Consider the following 19,109-nt stretch of genomic DNA (forward strand, 5'->3'; position numbering starts at 1 on the left):
AGGTATACCTGCAACGATATAAATGAATCTCAGAATAACTATTGAGTAGGGGAAGCCGGACTAAAGGAAAGAACAGATGTTCCTTTCTATGGCTGCTTAGCATTCCATGGTGTATAGGTACCACATTTTCTTCATCCAATCCACTGCTGATGGGCATCTAGATTGATTCCATGTCTTTGCGATTGTAAACAATGCTTTGATGAACATATGGTTGCACATGCCTTTTTGATAAAATGACTTACTTGCCTTTGGGTATATACCCAGTAATGGATTGCTGGGTCGAATAGCAGTTCTAAGTGCTTTCAGAAATCTCCAAACTGCCTTCCACAGTGGCTGAACTAGTTTTTATTCCCAGAAACAGTGTATAAGGGTTCCCTCTTCTCCGCAGCCTCACCAGCATTGGTTGTTTTTTGACTTTTTCATAATCGCCATTCTGACCGGTGTGAGACGTTATCTCATTGTGGTCATGTCCTTCGCAGCAACATGGATGGCAGCCATTGTCCTAAGGAATTAACCCAAGAATGGGAAACCAAATAACGCATGTTCTCACTTATAAGTGGGACCTAAACATTGAATACACATAGACATAAAGATGGGAAGAGCAGACACTGGGGACGACTAGGGAGGGAGGGAGGCAGGGAGGGAGCCGAACAGAACGTGGGCTGAAAAACTCCTACTCACTACCTGGGTGACTGGATCATCTGTACCCCAACCTTCAGCACCCTGCAACATACTCATGAAACAAACCTGCACATGTACCCTTTAATCTAAAATAAAAGTTGAAATTATTTTTTTAAAAAAGAGCACATAGTATATTATTCCATTTACATAAAATTTTAGAAAACACAAATGAATGTGTTGACAAATCAGAGGTTGCCTGGAGAAGGGGGAGTGCAGAGAGGTACATGGGGAATAAATTATAAAGGGACTGGAGGAAATGTTTGGAGGTGGTGAATGTGTTCCCTATGTTGCTTGCGGTGATGATTTCATGGACGTACACATCTGTAGAAACGTTGGTGTATACATATGTTGTATTCTCAAATTGTCCACTCTGAGTATGAGCAGTGGGGATTAAGAGGAAAATAATAGTAGAGAACAAAATCAGAGCTTGGCATGGCTCTCTGCTGACACCGTGCAGAGTGTGATTAAATCAGATCTGTCCCACTAAGATCTTGGGGAGGGGTTGGGGGGTGGAAGGTGGAGGGAGGAAGGGAGAGAAGACAGAGGGCGGGAAGAAGGGAATGGGGGACGGAAAGAGAGAGACAGCGAAGAGAAGAGAAAGGTGAGTGCATTCTGGAAATCACCGGCAGCTCCGCTCCGCAGAAAGGCCTTGGCCTGTGCCATCTAAGGGTGAAGTTACGTGGTTATCAAATTCCCCTTCCCGGGAGCCCCTGGCAAGAAGTTGATGCCAAAAACAGACGGAGGGGGTGCGAGGAGGGAGGGGATCAAACCTTTCGTTTCTCTTTTTTCCCCTAGGACCCGGTCTCATGCTTCTCCCCTCATCTCTCCCAGGGCTCCCCTCCGACCCCCGCTGCGAGGGGTTTCCCGCGGGAGGTGGACGAAGCGTGGACCAGGGCAGGCGCCTGGCACTGGGGTTTCAGAGCCGCGAGTAGGCCCTGAAGGCCGGGAGGGAGGGAACGCCAGTCCCCACTCAAGCCACTTCCGTACGGCCTGGGCCCGGTGCGCGGCGTCCCTCGCCTTCGCCTCCGCTTCTGCTCTTCCCCTCGCGGCCCCGCGCGCCCGCGCCCTCCGCCCAGACCCCGGCGAAGCCCGGCCAGGCGCGGCGGCGGCGGCGTCTCCACCGAGGGAAGGTCGTCCTCACGCGCTTCGGCCTCGCAGCCTTCCTGTCCTGCCCTCGGCCGGGGCCGCGGCGGTCGGGGTGGCCTGGAGGGGAGCAGGGCTGGGCGGGGGCGGCAGGCCTTGAACTGGCGCCTGCTCTCGCGGAGGCAGCAGCAGAGCTCACCCCTTTCTCGGGAAATGTTTTATCATCGATTAAACGCAGTCCCCAAAGCGAAGGGCCAACGGGCGGCCAGACGCACCCCGGGGACCTTCGGGTGGACACCCTGGGCCTCCGCACGCCGAGCCGCGGGGGAAGAGGGGCGGCGGGAGGGAGGGAGGAGTGGGCGGCGGGGAGCCTGGCAGAAGAGGGTGGGCGAGCAGGGAAGGAGGGGCGTCGGGAGGCGGGGAGGGGCGGTGGAGACCCCAGTGGGGTGGGGACGGGGTGGAGCTGAGAAGAGCGGGAGAGTGGGGACCCTCTGGCCACTCCAGAAAGACCTACCGGATCTCCTCTCCTGCCCTCGCTCACCCTTACCCTCTGTCTCCCATTCACTCTTTGGTTTGGTCCGGTGATTCACTCTCTCTCTTTCTCCTTCCCTCCCTCCCTCCCTCCCTCTCTCTCCCTCCCTCCCTCCCTCCCTCTCTCCCTCTCCCTCCCTCTCTCCCTCTCCCTCCCTCCCTCCCTCCCTCTCTCTCCCTCCCCCTCCCTCCCTCCCTCCCTCCCTCCCTCTCTCTCCCTCCCTCTCCCTCCCTCCCTCCCTCCCTCTCCCTCCCTCCCTCTCTCTCTCCCTCCCTCCCTCCCTCCCCCTCCCTCCCTCCCCCTCCCTCCCTCCCTCTCTCTCTCTCCCTCCCTCCCTCCCCCTCCCTCCCTCCCTCTCTCTCCCTCCCTCCCTCCCTCCCCCTCCCTCCCTCCCTCCCCCTCCCTCCCTCCCTCCCCCTCCCTCCCTCCCTCCCTCTCCCTCCCACCCTCCCTCCCTCCCTCCCCCTCCCTCCCTCTCTCTCTCCCTCCCTCCCTCTCTCTCCCTCCCTCTCTCTCCCTCCCTCCCTCCCTCTCCCTCCCTCCCTCTCTCTCTCTCCCCTCCCTCCCTCTCCTTCCCTCCCTCCCTCCCTCCCCCTCCCTCCCTCTCTCTCTCTCCCTCCCTCCCTCTCCCTCCCTCCCTCCCTCTCCCTCCCTCCCTCTCTCTCCCTCCCTCCCTCCCTCCCCCTCCCTCCCTCCCTCCCTCTCCCTCCCACCCTCCCTCCCTCCCTCCCCCTCCCTCCCTCTCTCTCTCCCTCCCTCCCTCTCTCTCCCTCCCTCTCTCTCCCTCCCTCCCTCCCTCCCTCTCCCTCCCTCCCTCTCTCTCTCTCCCTCCCTCCCTCTCCTTCCCTCCCTCCCTCCCCCTCCCTCCCTCTCTCTCCCTCCCTCCCTCCCTCTCCCTCCCTCCCTCTCTCTCCCTCCCTCCCTCTCCCTCTCTCCCTCCCTCCCTCCCTCTCTCTCTCCCCCTCCCCCTCCCTCCCTCCCCCTCCCTCCCTCCCTCCCTCTCTCTCCCTCCCTCTCCCTCCCTCTCTCCCTCTCCCTCCCTCCCTCCCTCCCTCTCCCTCCCTCCCTCCCTCCCTCTCTCTCTCCCCCTCCCCCTCCCTCCCTCCCCCTCCCTCCCTCCCTCTCTCTCCCTCCCTCTCCCTCCCTCTCTCCCTCTCCCTCCCTCCCTCCCTCCCTCCCTCTCCCTCTCTCCCTCCCTCCCTCCCTCTCTCTCTCCCCCTCCCCCTCCCTCCCTCCCCCTCCCTCCCTCCCTCCCTCTCTCTCCCTCCCTCTCCCTCCCTCCCTCCCTCTCCCTCCCTCCCTCTCTCTCCCTCCCACCCTCCCTCCCTCCCCCTCCCTCCCTCTCTCTCTCCCTCCCTCCCTCTCTCTCCCTCCCTCTCTCTCCCTCCCTCCCTCCCTCCCTCTCCCTCCCTCCCTCTCTCTCCCTCCCTCCCTCCCTCCCCCTCCCTCCCTCTCTCTCCCTCCCTCTCCCTCCCTCACCCTCCCTCTCCCTCCCTCCCTCTCCCTCCCTCCCTCTCTCTCCCTCCCACCCTCCCTCCCTCTCCCTCCCTCCCTCCCCCTCCCTCCCTCTCTCTCTCCCTCCCTCCCTCTCTCTCCCTCCCTCCCTCTCCCTCCCTCCCTCTCTCTCTCCCTCCCTCCCTCCCTCCCTCCCCCTCCCTCCCTCTCTCTCTCTCCCTCCCTCCCTCTCCCTCCCTCCCTCCCTCTCCCTCCCTCCCTCTCTCTCTCTCCCTCCCTCCCTCCCTCCCTCCCCCTCCCTCCCTCTCTCTCTCCCTCCCTCCCCCTCCCTCCCTCCCCCTCCCTCTCCCTCCCTCCCTCTCTCTCTCTCCCTCCCTCCCTCCCTCCCTCTCTCTCTCTCCCTCCCTCCCTCCCCCTCCCTCCCTCTCTCTCTCTCCCTCCCTCCCTCCCTCCCCCCTCCCTCCCTCTCTCTCTCTCCCTCCCTCCCCCTCCCTCCCTCCCTCTCTCTCCCGCCCTCCCTCCCCCTCCCTCCCTCCCTCTCTCTCTCTCCCTCCCTCTCCCTCCCTCCCTCCCCCTCCCTCCCTCCCTCTCTCTCTCCCTCCCTCCCTCTCCCTCCCTCCCTCTCTCTCTCTCCCTCCCTCTCTCTCCCTCCCTCCCTCCCTCTCCCTCCCTCTCTCTCTCTCCCTCCCTCCCTCTCCCTCCCTCCCTCTCCCTCCCTCCCTCTCTCTCCCTCTCTCCCTCCTTCCCCCACCCAATCCTGGGCTGCTGCCTGAGCTTTACACTGAGGTGCCCAAACCAGCGCAGTCGTGGTGCCTGCAGAGGCTGAACTAGCCCCTGCAGGTGACCACAGACTCTCTCTGCAGTAACCCCCAGCCAGGCATTTTCCTGAGCACTCTCATCAGAAGGACCACATTTGGTCACTCTGTTCTTGGATGTCCCTCTTTTGCCGGAAGCCCATAATTTGACTTGATTTGTTGAATTGCTCCCGATTTTTTTTTTCTTAATTCTAAGAGATAGGTATAATGAGATGGTTGTCATGGCCCATTTAATAGAATCAGGGACCAAAAAACACCCATCGTTCAACTTCCCATCTATTTTCTCACCCTAGCAGGGTTTCTTCGCTGGATGGGGAAAGGAGCTGACCCATCCTTTCCGCCCCCGTAATTCCTTTATTAGCACCTAAAAACAAATGAGGATCGAGCCATGAAAAGACATGAGGAACCTTAAGTGTATATTATTAAATAACAGAAGCCAATCTGAAAACTACATGCTGTATGATTCCAACTATAGGAGATTCTGGAAAAGGCAAAACTATGGAGGCAGTAAAGAATTTTGAGACAGGATTTCATTCTGTCACCCAGGCTGGAGTGCAGTGGCACGATCGTGGTTCACTGTATCCTCGACCTCCTGGACTCAGATGATCCTCCCACCTCAGCCTCCTGAGACTACAGGCACGTGCCACCATGCCTGCCTCATTTTTTGTAGAGATGCGGATTTGCCATGTTGCCCAGACTGGTCGCAAACTCCTGGACTCAAGCAATCCATTTGCCTCGGCCTCCCAAAGTGCTGGGATTATAGGTGTGAGCCATTGCTCCTGGCCTCTTGTTGAGTTTTAAGAGTTCTTTCTATATATTGGATAACAGTCCTTTATCAGATATATCTTTTACAAACATTTTCTCCCAGTCTGTAGCTTGTCTTCTGATTTTCTTGACAGTGTCTTTCTCAGAGTAGAAGTTTTTAAAAGTCCAGCTTATCAATTATTTCTTTGATGGATTGTATCTTGGGTGTTGTATCTAAAAAGTCATCTTCAAACCCAAGGTTATCTAGACCTTCTCTTATGTTATCTGCTAGGAGTTTTATATTTTTGCGTTTTACGATTAGGTCTATGATTAATTTTGAGTTAATTTTTGTGAAGGGTGTAAGGTCTGTGTGTAGACTCACTATTTTGCATGTGGATATCTAGTTGTCCCAGCACTATTTGTTGAAGAAAAACTGTCTTTTCGCCATTGTATTGCCTTTGCTCCTTTGTCAAAGATAAGTTGACTATGTTAGTGTGGGTCTGTTTCTGGGCTCTGTACTGTTCCATTAATCTGTTTGTCTATTTTACCAATACCACACTGTCTTGAGTATTGTACCTTTATAGTAAGTCTTGAGGCTGGGTAGTGTCAATCATCTGACTTTGTTCTCCTTCAGTATTTTTATGGCTACTGTGGGTCTTTTGCTTCCCATATAAACTTTAGAGTCAGTTTGTCAATATCCACAAAATAGCTTGCTGAGATTTTGATTGGGATTGTGTTGAGTCTGTAGATTGAGTTGAGAAGAATGGACATCTTGACAATAATGCATCTTCCTATCTGTGAACATGGAATATCGCTCCGTATATTTAGTACTTTGATTTATTTCATCAGAGTTTTGTACTTTTCCTCATACAGATCTTATACGTATTTTGTTAGACTTAAACCTAAGTATTTCATTTTGTGGGGGTGCTAAATGGTACATGTTTTTAATGTCAAATTCCACTTGTTCATTACTGGTATATAAGAAAGTGATAGACTTTTGTATATTAACCTTATATACTGTAAACTTGCTATAATCACTTCTTATAGATTTTTTTTGGTCAATTCTTTCTGATTTTCTCCATAGATGATCATGTCATCTGAGCTCAAAGACAGTTTCTTTCTTTCTTCCCAATTCAATTATCTTTTATTTCCTTTTCTTGTCTTATTTCATAAGCTAGGACTTCCAGTATTATGTTAAATAGCAGTTGTGAGAGGGGACATCCTTGACTTTTTCCTGATCTTAGCAGGAGAACTTCTAATTTCTCACCATTGAGTATAATTTTACCTGCAGGATTTTTTTTTTTGGATGTCCTTTATCAAGTTAAAGAAGTTCTCCTTTCTTCCTAGTTTGCTGAGAATTCAGGATAATTTGATTGGGGTATAATTACAAGCAGTAAAATGAACACATCTTAAGTGTTCATTTGAACATTTTGAGAGTGGTATTCACTCAGGTAACCACAACTCCAAATAAGACACAGAACATTTCTATCACCTAAAAAGTTTCATAATTTCCCAGTCAATTCTCCCCATCTCAAAAAAAACCACTTTCTAATTGCTATAATCTAAGATTATTTTTGCCTGTGTTTGGACATTGTACAAATTATTCCATGCAATAGGTATCATCTCTGACATCTTTTAGCCAACATGATATTTTGGAGATTCATCCATGTTGCAGTATGTATCACTTGTTTATTCTTTTATATTACAGAGTAGATTCCATTGTATAAATATACTTTGATTTATTTATCAGTTCTCCTTGATGGACATTTGAAAATATATTCAGTGTTTGGCTATTATAATGATGCCGTTTGATGAGCAGAGACTTGTTAATTTAACATTTTACTTCATAGTTAGTGCTTTTTGCATCCAATCTAAAAAATCTTTATCTACATCAAAGTCTCAAACATATGTTCTTATGTTTTATTGTAGTTTTATTGTTTTAGTTTTACATTCAGGTCTATGATCCATTTCTTTTTTTTTTTTCTGTTCTGTACAAGGTTGTAATACTTTTTTTTTAATTTTTATTTTATTATACTTTAAATTAGATAAATAATTCTGAATGCATTCTTTTTTAGAATACATTATCTGCAGTTCAGTACTTTATTCTTACTAATAAATTCCAAGCAAAACTCCTACTCACGGGCCTGGCCCTTCCCATGCATTTTCTTTTCTTGCTTTTTTTTTTTTTTTTTTTTTTTTGAGATGGAGCCTCGCTCTGTCACCCAGACTGGAGTGCAGTGGGGCCATCTCGGCTCACCGCAAGCTCTGCCTCCCAGGTTCAAACGATTCTCCTGCCTCAGCCTCCCGTGTAGCTGGGATTACAGGGATGTACTACCATGTCCGGCTAATTTTTGTATTTTTATTAGAGACAGGGTTTCACCATGTTGGCCAGGCTGGTCTCGAACTCCTGACCTCAAGTGATCTGTGCACCTCGGCCTCCCAAAGTGCTGGGATTACAGGCGTGAGCCACCGCGCCCAGCCCCCATACGTTTTCTCGCTGGCCATGCTGCGCACTGTCTGCTAAGTTGCCATGGCTGCCTGGCCATCTGACTTGTCACCCTCTCATCCCTGACCTGACCCCAGTGTGTCTGCTTTTGCAGGGCCAAGGGGTCAGATTCTTCTGCAGAGGACAGCCCTGTGAGGTCCAGGTTACGGACTCCTGCTCAAGCACATGTAGGATGCCAGCCTGATGGTGTCTGCGTCCTTCAGTAGTATTCGTGGCAGCCTGCTGAACTCTGCCTTCCAAGATCCAGTTTATATTTTAGGGCCCCAGTGTAAATGTTGCAAAGTCTTTCCCATTTCCCCTGCCTCAGAACAGCAGCATGCAAAGCCTAGAATGGAGAAAGAGAATGAGCCCAAACCCAGCAGCTCAGGCCAGGAGGCATGCCTGTTCCACATCGCTCCACGTGGCTTTGTGTTTGTTGCCTCCACATCTGTTCCAACCCAGCTAGGCTGGTGCAGAAGGAGCCCAGGGGGTCCTGCTTATCACTGAATTCCTTTACTGATGCATTGTTTTAAAGAGAAAAAATCCCCATGAAAGGTCCACCACAGGAACTGGGGACCTCTCAATGATCCCAATAGGTAAGGAAGACTCATTTGCAGTGAGCTCCAGGGGACCTTTCTACAACTCACAGTGACCAGTGGGAATAGGACACACAAGGTGATGCCAAGCCTGGCACAACAGCTGAGTACCTTGACTCATCCCAAATCCCAGAGTAAATGCAGGGCACCTGAGGCAGCTGCCAAGGGACAGATGTCCTTCAGAGCAGCTCTGGACAAGGCCCTCATTTATTTCTCTCTGTCACCTGCCCCTCTCTCTCTTTAAAAACCTAGGCATTTTGTCTTCTTTTTCTCATTTTTGTCCTACACAGGAACATGAGAGCCACCTGGTGGAAGGTTTTATTAGCATGGAGGACGAGGGAGATTTTGGCAGCTTGGCAGAGCTGCAGGTTGTGGAGAAGCAGCTGAGACAACAGCCCTGAGAGAGGAGATCTGTGCTTCCCTGGAGCACAGGGCAGGTTGACACATCAGCTGCGGAACAGTATCTGGACCAGAAGCCTTCGCTCACTGTGAGAGACAGGCCGGGTCACTTACTTGCTCACCGCACATGGGGGCTGAGTGGTGGCTGTTAGAGATCCATGGAGGCCAGTGGTTGAGGCTCTGAAGGGGACATGGCTGTCGCTGTGGGAGCAGGGAGCCAAGAAAACTGCTGAAGCAAGCAGCCTGCTTTCGGAGCCAAGCCCCGAGGGGCGGGTGTCGGGGCTTCCATTCACGTGTCAAGTGAGAAACCTTCAGCCACTTGGCAGAGACTCCACCAATCCTGTGTTGAAGCCAGGCCCCAGCTGTGACAGCAAGGGGCCAAAGTCTTTTACCAAAAGGTAAAACAGGCTACCCAGATGGGACGGGTGTGGCCAAGCAGTGCTACCACCTTGGGCAAGACCCTTCTCCTAGCTGGGATTAGGTTTTCTCCTTTAAAATTCCACCCCTCCAGCAATCCTCAGTGATGGCCTGTTGTTTTCCTAATGCCAGTCCCAGGAAGCAAAGCTCAACACAATCACCTGTTGTCAGGGATAGTGGAAGACGGAAAGATAAAGCACTGGCTTCCCCAAAGTCACAGATGGTGGGTGGAGGTTCCCACAGAGAGTTCACGGGAATCCCCAGGCCGTCCTCAGGGCTTTAGTTTACTCCCTCCCTATAACTCAAGAAAATACAGGGGTTTCCAATAGAAATTTAAACCTAGTAGCCTAGAAGTATTCCTAAGGGACTGCAGATTGAGTAAAATGTAAAATATAATATACCCAACTTTTATTAATGTAAAAATGTATCAGTTGACCCAGTTATCCCCTCTCTTTCCTAAGGAGTGCCTCCCCAGTTAGGTGGACACAAAGGGTTCCATATTAGAAACTTGATTCACATTCCCCTTTCCTTTCTCAGCCACTCACACAGAAGGAAAGGCTAATTTTTAGGGCCCTGCCAGAGCCAAATGTCACTTTGTAGTCCCTGGTCTGGGCCGCCCAGAGCAGGCTTCCCCCAGCTCCCTGGTCTGAGCAGAACTTTAGCAAGAGGGGAAACTAGGAGAATCTAGTGAATATCTGAAATTACAATCTCTCATATAACCTATATATAATCATTAGAAACACCAGCACAACTATAAACCTTTCAAATTAGCAAAAGGAAAACACATACCCACATGAACTACAAAATAATCCCAATAGAAAAGATAGAAAGGGGAAACAAACTGAAATAAGAAACATATGAGTATTATTTAGGAGTATTACTCCAATAAATGTAAATGGAATAAACTTAGTTATTAAAAGAAAAGACTGCTGGACAAGATGAAGTAAATGCACTTTTTGCTATTCTTCTTGCTAAGTACACTTAAAAACCTTGGACGTTATATGAAAAACAAGCAAAAGAAGACACTGAAAGGTGGAGAAAAGAAGGCAGACTGGCTAGGGCCCTCAGGACCCAAGGAACTGCATGGTGGTGTGTAACTTCCCTGCTCCAGCCAAATGCCATGAAAAAAAACTGTGCCCTCATTCCCGCTCCTCACAGCAAAGAATGAGTGGGGAACCTAGACTTCCATCAGTTGCATGTCTTTTCCTCTCCTCACTGGGATGGTTTCAGAGGAAGCTGGATGGGGAACTGAGAATTTCACCACCTTCAAGCAATACTGAGCGCTCATCCCACTCTGCAGTGTCAGTGGAAGCAATGTGGGGAAGGGCAATGAAGTGCTCCTACTAGCCAGGGTGGTGTCAGCATGTCAGCAGAGGTCTCAGGGAGGCTGAGCTCCCATCTTCACCTAGCACTAATGATACACCCTTCTGCACCTGGGTGTCAACACTGGCAAAGTGAGGAAACTGGATTTCCACCTTCACCAGGTACTAATGAGGCAGCTCCTCCTCTCCTATTCCTCACCATCATGGTGTCAAAAACGGCGTGATAAAATAGAAGACTTAGATAAATCCAGAGTCTCATAATAACCAAAATGTTTAGGATATAATACAAAGTTAGTTGTTATACCAAGAATCAGAAAAATCTTATATTTTTATATTTTTTGGAGACAGAGTCTCACTCTGTCACCCAGGCTGGAGTGCAGTGGCATGATCTCTGCTCACTGCAACCTCGATCTCCCAAGTTCAAGCAATTCTCCTGTCTCAGTCTTCTGAGTAGCTGGGATTACAGACGTACACTACCATGACTGGCTAACTTTTTGTATTTTTAGTAGAGATGGGGTTTCACTATGTTGGCCAGGCTGTTCTCGAACTCCTGACCTCAAGTGATCCTCCTGCTTTGGCCTCCCAAAGTGCTGGGATTACAGGCGTGAGCCACTGCACCCAGCCAGAACCAGGAAAATATTAACTTGAATGAGAAAAGACAATTAATGATGCCAATATCAAAATGACACAGATGTTGGAATTATTTGACATTTTTTTAACTTTTTATTTTAAAATAGTTATGGATTCATAGGAAGTTAGAAAAAAGATATCAAATGAGGTCCTGTGCAGCCTGCAACCCTGCACTCTCATATCCCTAGTGATAGCATTTTGGATAACTGCAGTGTAATATCAAAACCAAAAAATTAACATTTGTACAACCCACAGTTTATTTGGACTTCACCAATTATGCAATTATGCATGAACCCATTTGTGCATGTGTGTCTGTGTGTGTGTGTATGCATAGTTCTATGCAATTTTATCACACGCATAGCTTTGGATACCTACCACCACAGTCAACAGCCAAAGCTGTTCTTTTGGCCACACCTTTATAGCCACACCTATAAAGTGGGGCTGGTCACCAGAAAGACCAAGGCATATTTAGAGGTCGGAACCTTCAAACTTATCCTGGCCTCTGAGGAAGGGAGAGGGGCTGCATACTGAGTTAAACACCAGTGGCTCCTGACTTAATCATGTCTATGTAAAAAAACTTTGATGAAACTCTTAAATGACAGGCTTTGGAGAGATTCTACGCCTGTGAACCCATCAAGGTGCTGGGAGGGTGAAGTGCCTGAAGAGGCATGGAAGTGCCCCTATGCCTGTACCTCACCCCACGTATCTCTTCAGTGTGGCTGTTCCTGAGTTGCGTCCTTCATAATAAACTGACTAACATAAGTGAAGTGCCTTCCTGAGTTCTATGAGCTGTTCAAGGGAGTTATGGAACCTGATGAGAGGGAATCGCCAGTGTGTAGCCAGTTGGTCAGAAATACACATCACAATCTAGGACTCGCAACTGAAGTGAGGGCAGTCTTGTGGATCAGAGCCCTTAAACCTTCAGAGTTGACACTGACTCCAAGTAGTTAGGGCCAGAATTGAATTGAATTATAGGACACACAGCTTGTGTCCTAAGAATTGAAGAGTTGGTCGTTGGAATGGGAAAACCCCTCACATATGGTGTCAGAAATGTTGTGGTAGAAACATTTCAGAACCTATGATATATGATATGAAATTAAAACAAATCAAATCATAAAGAATAAAAATAAAAGTCAAAACTATTTCAAACAAATTCAGTTCAAAATAAATCAGGAATCAAGTTATTAATATTAGTCATACAACTCACAATGTGACACTCAAGATAGAAAAAGCCAAACTAGTTGAGGCAGACACACATATTAATAAAAGTAAAATCCACACTGAAGCTACAAGTATCACAAATAAGATATGCACCAAAAATATAGCAATAAAAAAACTTAACTATGAAAAAATAGCAGAAATTGGAAATCATAACTATGACTGTGGAAGATTTTAACTCACCTCTGTCAAAGCATGACATACCCCAAATAAATATGAATCTAAATAAAATAATTGATAAGGTTGAACAATATCCTGACAAAATTGCATATACATTTGCAAGTTCCCCTAGAATAGGGGTCCCCAACCTTGGGCCACAAACTGGTATCATTGGGCACAGTAGGAGGTGAGCCGCAGGCAAGCGAGCATTACGGCCTGAGCTCCACCTCCTGCCAGATCAGTGGCTGCTTTAGATTCTGTTGTAAGCATGGACGCTATTGTGAAGTGCACATGTCGAGGATCTACATTGCACATCTATCCTTATGAGAATCTAATGCCTGATGATCTGAGGTGGAACAGTTTCATCCTGAAACCATCCAAACACCCCCCACCCGCATGAAACTGGTCCTTGATGTCAGAAAGGTTGAGGACTGCTGCCCTAGAACATACATTAGGCAACAAAATATGCTAGATACATTGCAAAATATATTAGAGAGTACACGGTTTGTCTATAATGCAAAAATAATCTAGAAAATAAAAAAATAGATGGGGGATAAATTAACCAACTATCATTTTTTACATTATCATAAATAATCTTGGATCAACAAAGAAATAAAAACTAAAATTATAGACTATCTTTAAAACAATTATATGACATCAATACCTATGAAAACAGTATAAAATGGGCTAAAACTGTGTTTGGAGGAAAATTCATAGCCTTAAACACCTACATATCTAAACAAGAAAAGAAAGTATCCAGCTCAAGAAATTAGAAAAGGAGCAATAAACCAAGGAAAGCAGAACAAAAGAATATAAAGTTAGAAATTAATAAGCATAAGAACTGATCATTTTGGGGGGGTGGGTCATGGAGATGAGCTACTGTATAGCCTAATCAAGAAGTAAAGGAAGCAAGTGCAATCACACATTATAAATGAAAAGGGCAAAATAAGCATGAATACAGAGAAATTATTCCAGAGGATTTTGCAATTATCTATACAAACACATTTGAAAAGCTGAATAGAGGAAATTGGTTTTCAAGAAAATATAGATGACCAAAATTGGCCTTGAGATAGAAGACTACCCAACAGACTGATAACAATTGAAGATGTTAAGAAAGCTTTAAAAAAATTACCCCCCAGCCCCACCCCCAAAATCTGTTAAGTTTAAATGGTTTCAAAAGTAAATTCTTTCAAACTCTCCAGGAATGTATAAGCCTGATACTATTTAAAGTATTTCAGAATGAGAAAAGAAAGAATCATTCCAATTTCTCTTTATAAACTGGCATAATATTTATACAAAATAATTAAGAAGCATGCAAAATAAAAATCTGTAGAAAAAATTTTTAGTGAAAAATTTTTGCTAAACCACTACACATTCATTAAAATGGGCAAAATCCAGAAGACTGACAACACCAAATGCTGGTGAGGATGTGGAGCAACAGGAACTCTCATCCATTGCTGGTGGGAATACAAAATGGTACAGACGCTTTAAAAGACAAGTTGGCAGTGTTACAAAATGAACACACTCTTATCAGACAGTTCAGCAATTGTGCACCCTGATATTTACCCAAATGAAACATGTCCACACAGAAACCTGCACATAAATGTTTATAAAAGCTTTTTTTCATAATTGCCCAACTTTGGAAGCAACCAAGATATCCTTCAGTAGGTGAATGGATAAATAAACTGTGCTTCATCCAGACAATGGGATATTATTTTGTGCTAAAATGAACTATGAAACAATGAAAAGACATGGAGGAAACTTAACTTTACTAAGTGAAATAAGTCAATCTGAAAATGCTACAGACTATATGATTCCAACCATATGACATTCTAGAAAAGGCAAAACTATTGAGACAGTAAAAGGATCTGTGGTTGCTGGGGGGTGGGGGAAGGGAGGGATGATTGGGGGAGCACAGAGGATTTTTACGGCACTGAAACTATCTGTGTGGTACTATAATGATGACTACATGTCATGATACATTTGCTCAAACCCATAGAATGCACAGCACCAGAAATGAACCCTAGTGTAAACTATGGACTCAGGGTGACAATGATGTGTCCATATAGGCTCATCAATTGTAACAAGCATTTTGCTCTAATGAGAGATGTTGATTATGGGGAGGCTATGCAGGTGTGAGGAAAGGGTTTACGGACAACCACTATACCTTCCACTCAGTTTTGCTGTGAGCTCAAAATTGTGCTGAAAGATAAAGTTAATTTTTAAACACAAAATTAAAATCTATGCTAAAATGCTAAATGTGGACAAATAAAATCCATCTGTAAATGAAAAAATAACACACTGTGACCAAGATGGGCTGACCTCAGGAATGCTAGGCTAGTCCAGTAATAAAAAACTATCACCATCAGACTAACAGGCCAAATGACAAAGGGCTAAATCAACACCCCCAAGATATGCAATTCAACACCCATTTCTGATTTTTAAAACTAAAAAGAGGAAGAATATATGTGGGAAACTAAAAGCCATCATCATGCTTAATGGTGAGTAACTAGAAACATAATCTTTAAAGGCAGAAGCAAGACAAGCCTAGTCTGTATCAACACTAATCTAGAGATAAAAGCCAATGCATTTACACAAAAAGAAAAGAAAAATATTGGAGAAAAAATGGAAAATTATAATTTACAGATAATTTATTACTATCATACATAGTAATAAAGTATTTTGATTTATTACTATCATATATAGTAACAAATAATCTGCAAATGATGACTTTCTATACATAGAAAACCCCAAAATTGCTGAAAACCTATTAGAAACTTGAGCGGAGAGGCATATCTCACAGCTATCATTCAAAAATCAATAGCTTTTCTAAGTATTAAAAAAAATAAAAGGAAGTAAAGATTTTATTCACAATAATAATCAAAGAGAAAATTACCTCCGTGAAATGTTAAAGGAAATGTTCAGGGTGTATACAAATAAAATTCCCTATTTTACTAAGAGATAAAGAATTTAACTGAAAAGACAACTCGCTCTTGGATGGGAATACTCAATATGATAAATTGTCAGTTCTTCTAAGTGTATAAATTTAAAGCAATCTTAAAATAGCACACCATTGGGATTTTGAGAGGAGCCTAACAAAAAACAAAAACTAGAATTCATCCAGTTTCTAGCTTGGAATAAAATAAATATTGGAAATCAAATAAAGATGTTGAATGGGCCAGTAATATTGGGAAAGACAAGAGGAAAAACGGATTATTGATCTAACCATAAGAAAACCTATTATAAGGCTGCACTAATTAAAACAATTTGGTATTGGTAGTACTTTGGTGAAACAGAATGGGAAGTCCAGAAAGAGACAGGAGACACAAAATAACTTAAGGGTGGCATTGCAAAGCACAAAGGAAAAGAAAAAAATGCTCAGCAAATGCAAAGCACAAAGGAAAAGAAAAATGCTCAGCAAATGCAAAGCACAAAGGAAAAGAAAAAATGCTCAGCAAATGCAAAGCACAAAGGAAAAGAAAAATGCTCAGCAAATGCCTTGGGGACAACCAGCAAACCATTTTTAAAAATCCCTATTTACCTCATTTCTTACACCAAAATAAATACCAGATGGAGCAAAGGGTTCATTAACCTATGTAAGTTATAAAAAGAAGCATGAATGTTTTTGAGTATAATTCTGTTTAGCGCAGACTTTCCAAGCAAGATACAGAGTCCGAAGACTGTTAAAGACATGATTAATATATTTTATTACCAAAGGAAAAAAAATGTCCCCCCCAATTTTATGTATAAAGTCATAAGACCAAAAGCAAACTAGGAAATTTTTATATTACATATGATGGAAAAGAAAGCAAACCCCTTAATTGATAATGAGCTCATAGAAATTTACAAGGAAAAGAGCACTATTCCAATAGAAAAACAGACAAGCAAACAAAAGAACCACAAATGTTCCATCTGCAAGTTAAACACGGTAAGATTAAGTCTGTCAGGCAGACAAAAAGGTCAGAAGTTGATTCCCATTTCAGAGAAATGGCAGTAGAGTTTAAATGTTGTAGAACAAGGCAATTTGTATCTAGTGAAAAAAAGGTATGTGCCTTTTGACCCAGAAATCTCACTTGTAGAAATTTACCCTGTGGTAATTATGAATAGTAAGAAGAGTTAACATGTACTGAGTGCTTGCTATAAGAAATCAGGGTAAAAAATTCCCAAATGGATCATCTCATTGAATCCTCAAAATGACACCATGAGGAAGATCTTATGCCCTTTTTATAGATGACTAAACTGAGGGTGAAGAAATTAAGGACTTGTCAGGCACAGTGGCTCACACCTGTAATCCCAGCACTGTGGGAGGCCAAGGCAGGAGGATCGCTTGAGGTCAGGAATTCAAGACCAGCCTGGCCAACATGGTAAAACTCCATCTCTACCAAAAATACAAAAATTAGCCTGGCATAGTGGCCTGAGCCTGTAACCCCAGCTACTCAGGAGGCTGAGGCATGAGAATCGCTTGAACCCAGGAGGCGGAGGTTGCAGTGAGCCGAGACTGTGCCACTGCACTCCATCCTGGCCAACAGAGCGAGACTCCGTCTCAAAAAAAAAAAAAAACACAAAAGTGGAAATTAAGGGACTTGCCCAAGATTACACAGTATACCATGGAGTAGGGATTTTAACTCAGGCAGTCTTGGTTAAATACTTGCTCCCAAGGATGTTCATTGTAATATTTTAAGAGCTACAAACTAGAAACAGCTCAAGCTTGCAAAAATATGAGACTGGTTAAATATTTTGTGATACATTTCTAAGGATTATACATTTTTAAGGATTAGGGGCAGCCCCTACAGAAATGAAGTCCACCTGTGCTGATGTGGAAAGCTCTCTACCACCCAGCAGTGATAAAAAAGCAAGGTACAGACCAGCGTGTTCCACTCAGAGCACAGGTCTTTTTGTGTTTTAAAAATAGATTGCATGTGAGTGCTAATAGCCTATATGGAATCTTAGTGCAAATTAGGTAACGGCAATGCCTCCGGGTGTTCACAGTCCCGGGGGCATGTAGAAGATGTGGCCCTATGCCTTCATTTCCACTTCACCTGGGCACATTAGTGCAGCATTTCTATGAATAAGGATAATAGAAACATAATTGTTTCTCAATGTCTGGTTGAGATCGGTTCCAGGACTGCCCCCACCCTACCTGTGGATACCAAAATCCCCAGATGCTCAAGTCCCTGATATAAAATAGCAGAGTATTTGCATACAATTGTGCACTTTCCTTCTGTATACTTGAAATCATAGTGTTAATGCCATGTAACTAGTTGTTGTAAGGTACTGTTTAGGGAATAATGCCAGGAAAAAACGTCTGTACGTGTTCAGTACAGACCCAGTTCCTCCCCCTACCCCCAAAATATTCAAATTCCATCCATGATTGGTCAAATCCATCCATGAATTCAGAACCATGGACAGGGAGGGCCAACTGTATACACAGAGATGGCATAAGTATGCAGAGTAGAGCCTAAACCACAGACCCCCCAAGCTCACTGTCCTTATTAATATAACTTGAGTATTCCTTATTTTCATTAGTATAATTTACTATTCCAGAAGACTTTTGTCAGGCAAATAACTATATTGTTCATTTGAGGACCTTCTCACAAGACACTGATAGGCCTTGGTAGACAGCTTACTCCTTAAAAGCCCTGAGATTCTTTGAACACCTCAAGACCTTGGCATTGCTGCTTTCACCAGCCCTAAGCTGTGCTATCGCCATCCTCAGCCAGTCCTAGAAAGCTCAATGCAGTAGGGCCTGGTCCTTCCCCCACTGAGCAGTGCCGCAGCTCTGTCAAGGAGGTGCTCTCCCTTCCTGCCATGAGCAAGAAGCTCGGAGCTGTCTTAGCAGCAAGTTGTGTTGAGGTTATTTGGGGAGCTGGCAGGGAGCAGTGGATACCTCCTAAACTAGGCATAAGGGTGCTTGTGGATGGAATCACAATTAATGTCAACGTGCTTCTCTTTGGGAGAGAGACTGTGCAGAGAGCTTTTTTACTTTCCATTTTTGCATTATTTGAATGCTTGATGCACATGTATCAATTTTATTACTGTTATTTTCTATGCCAATGGCGATTACCTGGTGATAAGATTATGGGCTTTTATGTCTACTTAAAAAAATTTTTTTTGCATTGAAAGTTCTTACAAAAAAGAGATTTTGGTCAATAATGTCAGCTGTCTCAGGCAAAAGTAGCTAGCTTTTCCTTTTTCATTTTAATAACTTAAAAATTATAATACATATGGAAAAGTATAAAAGTCAAGTTTACCGTTTCATGATTGATCACAAATTGAACACACCCATGTAACCACCACCCAGGTCAAGAAGTAGAACATCAGCAGCATTGCGAAAGCCTGTAGGGCCCCCATAAAGACACAGCCCCTCCCTTCACCTCAGAGATAGCCATTACCCTGACTTTAGCACCATAGATTGGTTTTGACTGATTCTGAATTTTATAAAAAACAGAAACATAAACTGTGTATTCATTTTGGAGTAGATTCTTTTGCCAAACACTAAAATTGTGTGATGAAGCCACATTGTTGCAAATACCAGTTTGTTTCCAGTGTTATATAATATCTCATACTATAAAT

At 45.2% G+C, this 19,109-nt stretch overlaps 1 long non-coding RNA gene across 1 annotated transcript in view; it reads left to right on the forward strand.

Moving 5' to 3' along the window:
• Positions 1–1,231: 1,231 nt before the first annotated feature.
• The window catches only part of LOC130540848 (uncharacterized), a 63,245-nt gene continuing 45,367 nt past the window's right edge, over positions 1,232–19,109 (forward strand). The window contains exon 1 of the long non-coding RNA XR_008954850.2: positions 1,232–1,282. This is a non-coding gene — a long non-coding RNA (uncharacterized LOC130540848). The remainder of the gene's footprint in view (positions 1,283–19,109) is intronic.

The sequence above is a fragment of the Pan paniscus genome, chromosome 16 (genome assembly GCF_029289425.2).
Source record: "Pan paniscus chromosome 16, NHGRI_mPanPan1-v2.0_pri, whole genome shotgun sequence".
Lineage (NCBI taxonomy): Eukaryota > Metazoa > Chordata > Mammalia > Primates > Hominidae > Pan > Pan paniscus.